The sequence below is a fragment of the Perna viridis genome, chromosome 9 (assembly GCF_037379345.1).
Source record: "Perna viridis isolate PV_CMFRI_1.1 ecotype Kerala chromosome 9, ASM3737934v1, whole genome shotgun sequence".
In the NCBI taxonomy this organism is placed as follows: domain Eukaryota; kingdom Metazoa; phylum Mollusca; class Bivalvia; order Mytilida; family Mytilidae; genus Perna; species Perna viridis.
Genome location: NC_142453.1, coordinates 23882194 through 23896999, shown reverse-complemented (window position 1 = coordinate 23896999; position 14806 = coordinate 23882194). Strand labels below are relative to the sequence as shown.

At 32.4% G+C, this 14806-nt stretch overlaps 1 protein-coding gene across 3 annotated transcripts in view; it reads right to left on the bottom strand.

Annotated features, from left to right (window-relative positions):
• Positions 1-14698, bottom strand: part of LOC148607426 (sodium-dependent dopamine transporter-like) — a 58621-nt gene extending 43923 nt beyond the window's left edge. Inside the window, exon 1 of one of the 3 annotated variants that reach the window (XM_088547275.1) lies at positions 13428-14698. The gene's annotated coding sequence lies outside the window, so the exon portion shown is untranslated. Of the gene's footprint in view, positions 1-3666; positions 3695-4556; positions 4732-13427 lie in introns of those variants that run through there. The other 2 variants (XM_088547272.1, XM_088547273.1) reach the window with 2 other exon arrangements.
• Between the last annotated feature and the right edge of the window lie 108 nt (positions 14699-14806).

Below are 14806 nucleotides of genomic sequence, written 5' to 3'. Positions count from 1 at the left end.
TAATTTCTATCAAGAAGTATATGCACCGCGGAGCAAACGTTTATTAAAGAGAATTTGTTGGAATAACATTAAAACAAAACAAAAAAAGACAAATTCATTTTTTTTATCTACGTCTAGATAGGAGGTACATCAAATTAATGTGTTTCTTGTATTATAACTCTTACAAATCATTGGAACGTTTGTATTCAGCATTTTACATCAATCTCATGTAAGCATCAAAGTAACTTGGACTGATTTCATTCTATTTAAAATGAAAGCTTGACAGGCTTTGGTGAAATTGAATATAATACAAACATATCACCGATTTCTCTAACCATAGGTCTACCTCCTTAAAAGTAACTGTTTTTGAACAGCGCTGTTATTCTCGTCATAGCTAGTGACGTTATTTTAAATAGTGGACATTGGGTTTTAATTGACACTGTCGCCAAAATAAATTCGTTACAAAGAAAATACAATTCCTTCGCTTGCTAAATTCAACCAATGTCGTTTCGTTTTTTTTGTGGGAGAACATTCTACAAGTGCTGTAGTGTTTTTTCTTTCTCATTCTCTATTTTAATATGTAATTGTATTTTATTCCGTTTTCCAAATTGTGTACGTCGATTGTCTATATTTCTTGTTTTCACATTCCAGCAAGCACTTTGGCCAAGTATTATTTGGCCGATATTGCTCTTTCCCATGTAAAACATTTAGTTATTTCGTACTAAGTTTGTAGATGTAAAATTATCTGGCCGATTTTCTCCGTATCGGGTTTCTGAAACACATCAATAACTAGCTCCACGCAGCGGCAAAAGATCGTGTTCTCCATTACGTACTACAGACATGTGTTCAGAAAGTCGGACATGACTATAGTATTCTATGTTTTCTTTTATCTACTATTTTGAAAAATGGTACCACATTTGCTTAAAGAAATCGGGGTAGAGGATTTCATCACATATCGAGTATTACAAACTTGAACAAATCTATATTAGACCCAGTTTAAGTTTAGGCCAAGTATCTGGTCTCAAAAGCTGTCTTGATAGCATAATAAAAACTGGGCCAAAGTTTTTATTCGCCGTTTAAAATGATACCATTGTTTATTATATAATGTAGACATCAACATATCACGACAAGTATTTTGAAGATACATAAAGCGGAACAAGATGATCACTTTCAGGCATGATATGGTTTTATTGCCATTCAAAACTCGAAAACCTATTTGGACTTTTGAATGGATTTCTGCTATTGTAAATTAATATTTATTGGTGTAAAAATATTGATGGACATATTTATAGAAACAAACGTCTGGTGGAAAATAATTATGAAGCCTAATCCTTTTTCATCAATTTCAAAAAATGAGGAAGAGAAAAAAAAGGAAATTTCCTGCAAGCATTAACATTTAGCATATGAATGTGTTAATATTTAAACAAAGCAAATAAAAACTTTCCCGTAAAGAAAATGTAAGAGATGTTTCCACAAACTATGTAGTAAGTACAAAGGAATCTGTATATTACAAGGAATTTTAGTCATAATGAAACCCGTACAGTACAGTTTACTTTAAAAGCACATTGTACATTAAAAATGTAAAAATATTCATTCTGTCGATGATTTTAAGGAATCTCTCGACCTTTTGTGTAATTACCGATAAACCACTGGAATACATCGTAACATCAATCATTAAAACAAGTTGTTTCGGCTGAATATGACGTCACAAAAGTTTGGAAGCTGCAATTGTTAATATGATTGTGTCAGTAAATAAGATAAAGGACGTCATACATTTTAACTCGTTGATTAACATATATTTCATTCTCGATAGTTTTACTTTTTAAATATCTCAATTGACAAAATCTGATATTCCATTCCTTAAAATGTAGGAAAAGTAATATTTACATATAAACTGTATTGTAGGTTTTACGCGAATTGCGTTGAAATTATTTTCTTTACTGTTATTCATTGTTTTGAAAGGTTTTGTCATTAGTAGATTTTGATATCTCGTGCGCTTCCTGCATTTTAGGGAAATTTAAAAAAAACTTATCATAGGCTATATGCAAAATGTGTTTCATAGAGGCAAATTTAATTTATGTCTTTAAGAGTGGTGGATTCAAAACATAAAACATTCAGTAAGAAATATATCTGCAGTATTTTTACAATTTAGCACATTAAGTGTAAGTGTTTGTAAGAATCAGGCAAAATGGGAAAAAGCAGAAACATGCATGTCAAAAACCCACCAATCTGAGAAAATGTTTGAAAAATGAGATTTTTGACAGAGTTATTTGCCCTTGAAATGTTCATTTACATGCACAGTACATTTCAATGAAATTATAACTCAATGCACCAACTTGATATGGAAAAATATTTTTTTCTTTTATTCTGATGGTACAAATACTCAAATTATACAATCAAAATGATAGGTCTATTCATACCATGTTTCACCGACTGCCTGATTCTTACAGAGACTGACATTTACGCTTCTTCCAAAGATCATTAGCCTATTTCACTATCACCAAGGTATGCATATTTCGGAGAAATTACGGTTTTGACGCGATAAATCATTATCTGATACACGTAAGAAAACACCTTCGGCAGAAGGTATATTTATTATGTTAACAGAGAGCTAATCTTTATGTAAATAATACTCATATCACATAGTTCTATCAACATTTGATTTGATTGGTTGATAGATCTTATGATTATTTATCCTTAACTCATTAACCCATTGAGTGCTGAGGTATGTTTATGAACAATAACCGTGTCAGAACCATGTCAGTACGTCTTGATTTTTTCTCTGAAGTTGAAAGGCTTTTCTACCTCAACTTTTATCTGTGATATTTCCGTTTTCTTTCAAACACATAGCTTTCATGTGTATCAAATGGCTCGAAATGTTCGTGTTTGCAGACTCGTTTAATGAATGTAATTTTGGCGTTTACAGAATTACAGGAGGCAGGGGATATCGACATTAATAAGATGAATTAATTTGAAATTTAGATAGGAATCTTTGATATAAAAATTTCAACTGCACTTAAAAAAAGAAAGTTATATGTCAATGCACCCAGTTTCGCAATAGATAAGGATCTGAATAATACAAAAATTAATATGCACTTGAAAATGTTCTTAGGTGCATTGATTCATGCCTTACCTCATTGATTAAAATTTTAATGACATAGAATGTTTTATAAGCCTTAATAAACAAACGACGCGATGAAACTGAATAAAAAAAAACGATTGAAACAGACAATAAACAAGACATTTTCATGAAACAAAGAGTAATTAAAGGAACAAAGATTCCAGCGGAAATTGAAAGAATGTAATCCAAGGACAAGGACCAGACATGGAAAACTGACACACACAACAAAGAACTTGAAATAACCAAAATAATACATACAAAGCAACGAAAATAAATGAGTAACTCTGACTCCACTGGGGGCAAGGACCAAGTGCACCAGTACAACAGTCCTCTGCTTTTCTAGAAACACCCGCCAAGTTACTCATAAAAAGTCCGAGGTAAACGAAAGAGGAAAAGAAAACGCAACATATATTTTTAATTTCTCAAATAATTAAAAAAAAACAAACAAAAAACAAAAAAAAAAACCCAAAAAAAACAAAAAACAAAAAAACAAAAACAAAAACAAAACAGAACAAAACAAAATCACTTAAAATATATAAAATGATATCAATAAAGAGCTGACTTACAAATCAAAATGTTTGATGCCTTCTAAGAATCATGTATTTTAATCGATGACGCACCACATCAAAAAGAAAACAAAAAACATATCCCATATATAAAAAGTATACGTATAAATATAAAAATCCACTCTACTGAAGCAATATCAAACAAATCAATAAATATAAAAATCCAGAATGCGCTCTACTGAAGCAATGTCAAACAAATCAATAAATATAAAAATCCAGAATGCGCTCTACTGAAGCAATGTCAAACAAATCAATAAATATAAAAATCCAGAATGCACTCTACTGAAGCAATATCAAACATGCAAAAGTCAAGATAATATTGGGAAGCGGAAAAAAAGATAATGAACAATATCTACGAAAAGAAATCCCCCCCCCCAAAAAAAAAAAATAAAAAAAATAAAAAAAACAAAACAAAACAAAACAAACGAAAACAAACAAACAAAAAAAACCCAAAATAACAGATAAAACTAACAGGAAATGAAAACCCTTGCCGCCACAAAAAATATTTGGTCATGTATGTTATCTGTGTAAGCGTCCTATTCTAGAAAAAAATCCAAAACGTTTCGACCGAAACGAAAAAAGAAAACAAGTCAAGAAATAAGACAAATGGAATAAATCAGTCATTGTAGTGGAGACTGGCATGTCATATTGCTTCAAAAGGATCATGATGTCAATCGTACAACCTTTTTGGGGTATTGTCTAAAATATGATCTTTCTTAACAGTATAGATGACTTTTATCGCTATAATGTACAAGGTATTACTGGAGGAACAAATTAATCCTGTATTAATCAATGAATAATTACATTCTGTCATTAAGAATTTTCATAAAGGCAGATAATATATTATATAGATAATATAATTTCTAAATTACGAATAATTATTTGCTTACCAGAGCATTAAGACATCTCCTAATTATGTTGCATTTTGCATCATAAATAACACCTGTAGTAAGATACAAATCTTCCGAATTCACATCGCTTATCTTAATTTCTACCCATTCATAAGTGCTCAAGTTATAAATATTCGTGTGATTGTGGTGTACAGATATGCACGCCAAATTGTAGAACGGGTGTATTACTTTACGCTAAGGTTTAATGAAAGTACTTTTAGTTGTGAATGTATCATCTTACCTAAACTTGGTATTTTAACATTGTTTATGTAAAATTCAACATGCACTGGGATTTAAATTTGTGCATTTGATCTAAAAAGTGTATAAAATTCAGGGTTATCACGAGAATCGGTAACCACAGAAAGCTTAAATAGTTTGCTGTAGTTCTTGTAAAAGTTACTCTGACATAATTTTGATAAAAGTACATCTTCAGGTAGTTTTAAAGAATTAAAAAATAATTACAGATGTAGTTGATTCGTAAACTTTCTATAGTTCCAAGAGGCTTTCTCATTTAGAACCTGAACAAAACCTTATTGACATAGCATATTTGAATAGGTGTTGATTGGTAATGCCCGATGAAAACGCATTTGTTCTTGTGACGGATAGGCTATTTCAGTAAATTATGCTTTCATCAGAGCTACTGCAGAATTTTAAATTTGTAATTTTGACCATGCATTTATAAAGTTATACACGACACTGCATGGAGGTCAAGCTAACTTATGACAAGTGTCAAGAGTTCACTTACAGAGTCACTGAAGTCATTATTGTATTATTTACAAAGTCAAGTTAAAGTTTTGAAGTTAAAACATGTTTTCATTTGATAAATACAGCAATTATTAAAACAATGTGGAAAACTCAATCTACAAGTGAAGAGGATACGGGCGACTCACTCGTCATCAAACTACTCTGTTCACGCGTGAAAATATTTTCGATATTTGCACTCTCTAATGAATTATATTATAAATCAATACAATGTATGAAGCTATGAATTGTGGTGATTTAAAATACAATGATAATAATGATTGATGATGTGATAAAATGCATTATGCAAATTTTAAAAAAATATCTCTATTCTATGACGGAAGATATTTAGCTTATTTTTTATCGATAAGGTAATAAATTTATTATCATTTCACTCCTTCACTAGTATGTCAAGAATTAATGATTAAATGATCTACGGTATATATATATAACTTAAATAAAACGATGAAATACAAGGTTATATTAAAAAAAACAAGTTATTTTCGAATTGTATGGAATTACTGTAGTAATATACAGTGTGCAATATATTCAGTCAGCCAGTATCTAAACGAAAAAAAATATTACGTTGAATATTACATTGACAAAAAGGAATCACAGATAACTAGGTATTGGTTATGTCATTTTCTTCACAACGGATTCTGGTCTAGTTTTATCAACATCGTTATTTTCAAACACACAGATCATAAAGTTTCAAGTTTACATGAACTTAAGTTTTATATCAATTTTCTGAAAAAGAATCCCAAAGTCTTGCATGTTATATGTGTAGATTAAATCACGAAGGACATTCACTTAAGAATCGTGCAGTTTGGAGGATACAAATATTGTCAGAAAGGAGATTTCAATACTGTGTCAGTCTTTGTTATAATCAGGCAGTGGGTGAAACATGGTATAAAATAACCATCATTTTGATAGTGTAATTTGACTATTTTTCAGGAAGAAAATCACGTAAAAAAACAAGATTTTCCATATCATGTTGCTGCAATTCCATTGAAATGCACTGTAAATGAACAAATGAAAGGCAGATACCTCTGTCAAAAACCTCATTTTTCTAACATTTTATTGAAAAATTTACGAGCAAATCCAATGATACAGAAATCAAATATTGGTCTTTTCCGATAGAGGGAGATTCTTTGAGTGATATTTTATTGTCCGATCGGTGGGGTTTTGACAGGCATGCTTCTGTTCTGCCCATTTTGCCGATTCCTACAAAAATACTTACACTTAATAACATTGTTTACGGAAAAGAACATTCATCAAAACAACATATCTTTTTTTTACAATGTAGAAGAAATTTTGGCTATTCACACTTTATAATTGAATTCAAAGATACCTTTTCGAAAAAAGAAACATTTCCTCAAATAAACATGCGTTTTTCATTTATACAGCGGTGTGTATCTATTGACAATAAATGAATGGGGATACACACATAACTATGTCCAATCAAATTACTGGATTCAGTGTTTATTTGTACAGCAAATTACAAACTAAATGGCAGTTGCGAATAATATTTATTACAAGTGAAAGGACTTTACTTTTGACAATCGTGGTTAGAATTGATAGCATTCAGATTGTTTGAAAGATTCGAACATACTTAAAAAAATATTTAATATCGCTATTTAAAAAGAGTAGACTTTATCGTAGCTATTTTTGGGGCGGCTTTTTATGAAATCGTGAACAAATTATTTTCCTTATTTAACGTTTCTTTTACTTTTTTGCATATTATGTATGTATTCTGAATCACAGAGAGAGAGAGAGAGAGAGAGAGAGAGAGAGAGAGAGAGAGAGAGAGAGAGAGAGAGAGAGAGAGAGAGAGAGAGAGAGAGAGAGACCCATTTGTGCAAACTTCTTGGCCCGTGAATAAATTTTTCTAAAACTTATTTTAATTCAATAATTTGTGAATTTATTGTATGAGAAGTATCTGAAAACATTTTCATGAATAACTTTGCCCTTAGTTTTAATGATGAAATTAAAATCTTAAGTCATTGTGAATTTGAACCAGATAATGTCATGAATGCATCATGAATGCAAAGAAGTATAAAGTCAATATAAAACTTCACAAATATACTTTATCAAATGACGCCATTTTTAAACACAGATAGTAAAAATTGTATCAATTTAAACATTCTCATTACGGTCCGAGTGGTCACGAACCGAGATGTCCGCGGGTCGATATTGTCGGGACCCTTTCTGGATATACGATGTTGAAAATGACTGAAATAATAGACACATACCCTTTCATGTCTTTAATCATCCCTATCTTTTATACACGGTTTTTAGGTTGTGTTTAACTTATTACCGAGCATCGCATGCGAGGCTAACGATAAACGTTCTGATAAATCGGGACAGGTATCAGACAGGCCAACAGAAATGGGTCTAGGAAGTGAGAATAAAACAAGAAATTTCTCACAAGCGTCGCAAAATGCAATGACATTTACTGTATATTTAATATGAGTTAGGCGCAGCCTACAACTGAATTCAAAGTGAAAGTAGCATATGAATTTATTTAACTTAAAATATGCAATTCGAAAACCAAGAGAAAAAAAAAGAATTATTTACAGTCTCTTGATCGGGTACGCTTAATCGCTATTTTTTTTAATTGGACAACTGTTTTACCTGTTCTATCTCATCCCTTTTAGCTGTCCTCCTTTTTAAATGACTTAACGAACGTAAGACAAATGTATAATTGCGATGCTCGGTTGTAGCATGTGCTTAACTTAAATTATACAGTAAACGTCATTACATTTTGCGACGCTTGTGAGTAATATCTTCTGTGTTATGCTCACCAATTAATTATCCTATTGCTTTCTTTCGGGTTGAAACTTTACAGAAAATTCATTTGCCAATGTGTGATTAGCTTGATATCATACGGAAATTCGATTATTTTGTCAGATTTTAAGCAAATCGAAGTATCAATTTTGCCTGAATCTTTTGAATACTTATAATGAAATAGACAGATATCACAGATGTTATCATGATTCAACCATAAAGTGAAAACTGAAATTGACACGTCCATATTATGACAGATAACATTATGAAATGACATTGTTTCTAATACATTGTGTATTGGTGAAATGATATGGCGGCAACTACTACGACCAATTGAGAAATAGTCGTTAAAGCGAAACTTGATTTCTTATTCACTATTAAGAGGTGGATCATTGTGTCGCTATGGGACATCTTGACAAATCTAGGTAGCCAGGATTACTTATTAATTCAATTTGTTTCAGACGATCAGGTATATGAATCTCATGACAAAAATCATATGTTTATATCTCAGGAAACTAGTTTTCTGCTAGGGAGTATTCATTTTTCACGTTTCAATATCAAATTTAAATGCACATTATTTTCAAATTGTGGTTTTAATTCAAAGTAAGACACTGTCCCACAGGTACAAAATGAGTTAACTGGCACAAGGGTTTACGATGTTGACGGCACTTCTTTGCCATGCCTAGCATTCATTAGCCCTTCCGTTTCTGATGGGAAAGTACACTATTTACACTATTATATGACCAGTGAACTCAATAAAAAAGAAACACTTTCTATAATCAATTATTTGAGTGTCAACGAAAGTACAAATAACATGAGGCAGGCGTAACCTGTAAGAGGACGAAGTTGAATGTACATGTAGCAACATTTTATGTCATTTACAGTTTTACATTAATTAAGATTTATTTATCTTCGTATATAGTTAAAAAAAATATATTTATTAATTAAAATTATGCCTTTAACAATTTAACATAACTAGGATTTATTTTTCTTTATGATTTGACAAAATTACAAGATGTGAGCTTTGGCAAAAATACGAAACAAGTAAAGATCCTTACTCTCTATTACAGGTTAACTTCCAGACACACTGAAATCGGGATTTCAGAGCACGTACTTTTAATGACATTGGTTAAGTTTGTGTTTATTACCGTTACTTCTAGAATTATCCGTTTTATATTGTGCTTTTTTTTTAAATTCCAGAACAAGATCAAAGTACAACATCGGAATCAGAAGTCACCGGAATTGAAATGCTTGTATTGAGTCCGGTCGTTTTTCGATATAGGGCCTGCATTGTCTTATAGGTACTGTATTCTTATTTTCGTATTTATGCTGTTTGCCTTTATTTTTCCACTTATATTTTTATTTTCAATTATTGATATTTCATTATCGTCGCTTTACGTTTAGGATTGAATAGGTAATAATTTAAAGTTGTTCATCATCAAGAAACAGTGTACATATGCATAATGGGAGCCAATTTGTTCACAGTGTCTTGTTTTTCTTTCATCTTTTGTCTACTCTGGGCGTGACATTTTCATACCAACTCGGCGGGTGTTTCTTGAAAAGAGGAGGCTGCCCCTACCGATGCACCTGGTCCACGTTCTCAAATTCAGTAGAGTCCGGTTTGTCTCATATACTTTTATTTCTATGTGCGTGTTTTGTTTTAACTACTTCATGTTCTTTGTTGTATTAGACTATTTTCTTTGTGCAGTCGTTACAATTTCCTGGGCTGATCCACACACTTTGAAAAGGAGGGGTTCTACAGACATAAGGAAGGTTGCCAGGACATTCTATGCCACTTTTTGTCATTTTTACACATGAAAATGAAAACAAAATTCAATAAATGGAGGTGTGCCAACCCCCTGCACCCATGGATCCGCCACTGACATTGTCGGATTATGTTTTGTTGTTACATGTACCTTCCAAATCCTGGTTACCTTGATTTCCTTCTCAATTTAACTACGTAACATCCCGAAATTTTATTACTATTTTTTACATTTTACAAGGCATGAGAAATATAGTCGCTATAGAATTTGAAGCTCTTTTTGGTATGCTGTCGATTTCCTACACAGCTTTATTACCTACAGTTCAAATCATGGAGCTAGGGGTCAGTACTAAGCATTGCAACACAGCTCTATTCCCTACAGATCAAATCTTGGAGCTAGGGTTCAGTACTAAGCATTGCAACACAGCTCTATTCCCTACAGATCAAATCTTGGAGCTAGGGTTCAGTACTAAGCATTGCAACACAGCTCTATTCCCTACAGTTCAAACTTGGAGCTAGGGTTCAGTACTAAGCATTGCAACACAGCTCTATTCCCTACAGATCAAATCTTGGAGCTAGGGTTCAATACAAAGCATTGCAACACAGCTCCATTTCCTACAGATCAAATCTTGGAGCTAGGGGTCAGTACTAAGCATTGCAACACAGCTCTATTCCCTACAGATCAAATCATGGAGCTAGGGTTCAGTACTAAGCATTGCAACACAGCTCTATTCCCTACAGTTCAAATCTTGGAGCTAGGGGTCAGTACTAAGCATTGCAACACAGCTCTATTCCCTACAGATCAAATCATGGAGCTAGGGTTCAGTACTAAGCATTGCAACACAGCTCTATTCCCTACAGATCAAATCTTGGAGCTAGGGTTCAGTACTAAGCATTGCAACACAGCTCTATTCCCTACAGTTCAAACTTGGAGCTAGGGTTCAGTACTGAGCATTGCAACACAGCTCTATTCCCTACAGTTCAAATCTTAGAGCTAGGGTTCAATACAAAGCATTGCAACACAGCTCCATTTCCTACAGATCAAATCTTGGAGCTAGGGTTCAGTACTGAGCAGTGCAACACAGCTCTATTCACTACAGTCCAAACTTTGAGCTAGGGTTCAGTATTGAGAATTGCAACACAGTTCTATTACCTACAGATCAAATCTTGGAGCTAGGGTTCAGTACTGAGAATTGTAACACAGCAATATTACTTACAAATTAAATCTTGGAGCTAGGGTTCAGTAGTGTAGAAGCTTTGAAATTGAGAATATACATCTTATTATGCATTATAAGCATAATAAAAATATACAGGCATTTAACACAGACACCATTCGTTGAAAGAGGACAATAAATAGTGCGATTTAACATTTGACATTTGAATCATTAAGATTTAAATTATACTCTGATACATATAGTGGACCTATGCTAGTTGATTACTTAAAACCTCATATTAAAGGTTCCAAGAACCAGGATATCGGGTTATTCAGCTCTTTGTAAAGTTAGGATCGACAGTTCATTAGTTGTTTCGGATGTTAAATAAAGAAAGATAAAAAAGCAACTGTATGTACAGTTAGGAAGTACAATACTTTTAATGGATAATCTTTGCACTGTGACTTCGTCTTTTCTACAGATGACCGCTGTTTTCATATGATATTTGATATTAAGCGAATGGAAATTTAAAAAAAAAACCACCCCGACAGTTTGCAGCAGAACGCAGTGTTTCATATGCTTTATTTGCGCGAGACATCGGTATTTTTTTTTATTTTCGTACTCTTAACAATTACTGCATGGTATTTAAATTCCTCATTATTTAAAATTTAACTAACCTAAACTAATATCTAACAATTTGTCTTCTTATATCTTGTTTTTTTTTATGTTAAAAAGTGTTTTGCTTCAAGGTTTAGAAACATTGACCTGTTTTATTGGCATCCATCGTGATTTTCTATTATCTTTATCAATTAACATATTAAAACAATTAACCATAATTCGTTTGTAAATAAAACGTATTGATTTTTAAATATTTAACATGACATTTAATTCAATAAATTTGAAAGACTAAATAGAAAATGAAACCTATAATTTCCCCAGCAGAAAAAAAGTGCTTTTAATTGCCATTAAAGGGGCTAATTTCAAAGAAAAAAATCGATTGATAAAGACAGTCATAGAGTGCGCATTGAGGGAATACAACAGGCAACAGGCGGAGTAGCAAATAATCGTCTTCAAAGCCCATGGCTTCAAAGTTTACACTACGGCTTATGCGGTTTTTGTAATTTACACCTGGCCAGTTATTCAAAAAAACACAATTAAATTTGAATTATTTGTTGCTACAATGTGCGACATTATGCACTCACACGATTTAGTAACCTAACTGGATCTTTCATTAAATATCGCATGCAAATAAGGCCATAGAAACGTTTGCTTATCAGGTACTTTCTTCCGTCAAGAAAAGTGGCAAGTGAAAAGCTTACCCAAGGTGTACTGTATAAATTAGCGACAGATATTTATCCGTCTGAATGATCAGACAAGTTATAGATTTAAGTGCTTTTTCATGTTGATGTATTCTAATTACCTTTTTGATTCATTGAAATTAGAAATAAAACGTCAGTTAAGAATTTTCCCATCCAATTTTCCTCTCTTATATTTAACTTAGTAACGTATATTATTTTACAAAGTGCATATAGCTAAGTTGGATCGCACCATATATACATAGGCAGACAGAACTGAATAACTTCGGTTCGGAAAAATATATTACCTTTTATATTGATTTAACTATCAATCATATGTGATCTAACATAACAAAAATGTATGAGAATAGAAAGCTTAATTGGTTAAAATAAAACAAAACCAAAACTAACAAAAAAAACCAAAAAAAAAAAAAAAAACATAAACAAAAACAAAAAAAAAAAAAAAACAAAACAAAACAAAACAAAACAAAAACAAAACAAAACATACGCTTCTTAGTCATTGGCCTGGGAATACGATCTGTTTCACCATTTTCAAGCACTATTAAAATTCATTCATTTTATTACGAATTTAGTACTTTGATACAACACTGTTCGAACTTGTTATGTGTTTTTTTTTTTATTTTAAAAAGGTTTTACTCTCTCTCTCTCTATCCTACACAGCCTATGTAACGAATCCGGGGGCTTTTCCGAGCTTGGTCATGCTTGGGATTAGAAGGCAAGATATCAAGTTACTTGTTGCATGCCTGGTGCGGATTTAGAAATTTAAACAGAGGGGTCCAATCTCATTTTCCCACCACTGCATAAAATTAACAAAACTTATTCAATAAAAAGGGGGTTCGATTCAAACTCCTCAGTCACCTCTACCCTTTTTCGGATCCCCAATTGGACGCTTTCATAAGATTTAACAAGCATCCATAACATGCTACTGATATGAAGTGCATGCATGTATAACATTTGCGTGCCTATAGCTTTAGTGTCGTTTCTTTATACCTTAAACACATATTGAGTAATAACTTGCCATGAAACTGTACTACTTACATCGTTTCTGACCCAAAACCTACCAAAACTCAAATAAAATCAGTTGTTTATCTTAGAATGGTTATGTAATACTTACATATGCAGTTTTCCGTGGGCTGTCAACATGTACGATCACAAAACGCCTTCCTGGCCTCACATGGTGTAAATGAATTGTGGACATTAATATAGGCCTATTTATCAAGTAAATATGCATTTATTGTGGCAAGAATATGTACAATAGATATTAGTGTCCCTTTAAGAAATTCTTTATATTTGCCTTCCCTATCACTAATGTACGAGAAGTTCATACGGCGATATATAGAATGACAAAATTTAATTTTGAATGTTTGAAAGGCCATTCATATCATTTTGTTAACGACAGGTTTAAATCAAATGTCAGGACATGTACTTATATTAGATACATGTATATGGTGTATAGAGTAAAGAAAGTGTCCTCATAAAACTTTATAAATATTATCCAGAACGTTCTTGCATTGTTTTATTTAGCCATTAAATATTGTTCTGCTATTTCCAAAATGAAATGGCGTCGATCATTCTGATACACCTAAATTCAAGTCTCCATATTTTAAAACGGTTAGAACTTGCCAAAAAAAAAAAAACCGTTTTTTTGCGGTTTTATGTCAAGGTTTAATAAACCTAACGTTGCTCAGTGGCGGATCCAGAGAGACAACTAAAAAGGGGGGGGGGGCGAAAAAATCCTTGATAAATACATTTATCACACCCAGGCATGTAAATACAAATAATTGCAAAATTTGCACAAACAAATATTTAGAAACAGAACAATTTTGTGCTTGTTTGCTATTCGTTCCATTTAAAAGAAAAAAGACGCGACCGGGGAATTATTCACACTTCCTTACAACCGGACACTTTTTTGGCATTTGGTCTAATTTTGCTTACAACAAACTTATCTTTTTCGGCAATATAAGCAATAATAATTTGTCCGGTAAGACACGGTTCAATTCGGCTATATTATACAATTTGTCCGGTAAGACTGTTTAATTCGGCTATATTATACAACTTGTCCGGTAAGACATTGTTTAATTCGGCTATATTATACAATTTGTCCCGTAAGACACGGTTTAATTCGGCTATATTATACAATTTGTCCGGTAAGTCAATGTTTAATTCGGTTATATTATACAATGAAACCTGTCTAAACCGATCTCCTTTCGGCCTGTATCAATTTTTTTTAGACACGAGTCGGTTCAAGAATCTAAATACATTCATAAACACATGTAAAGTGAGTTAAGAAATGTTCTGTATTGGACAGGTTCTTTGGTTTATTCAGGGTTCGATTTACACAGGTTTGATTTTAGCAGTAGATGTGCTCGGAAAGACAGGGTCTGCTGTCATCAATTAGTGATAATAAAAAAACCAATCAAGATTCTTGCAAAGAATAGTAACTAAGAAACAAAATGAATGAAATTTAGGGCACACTGGAGGGTAGATTTCATC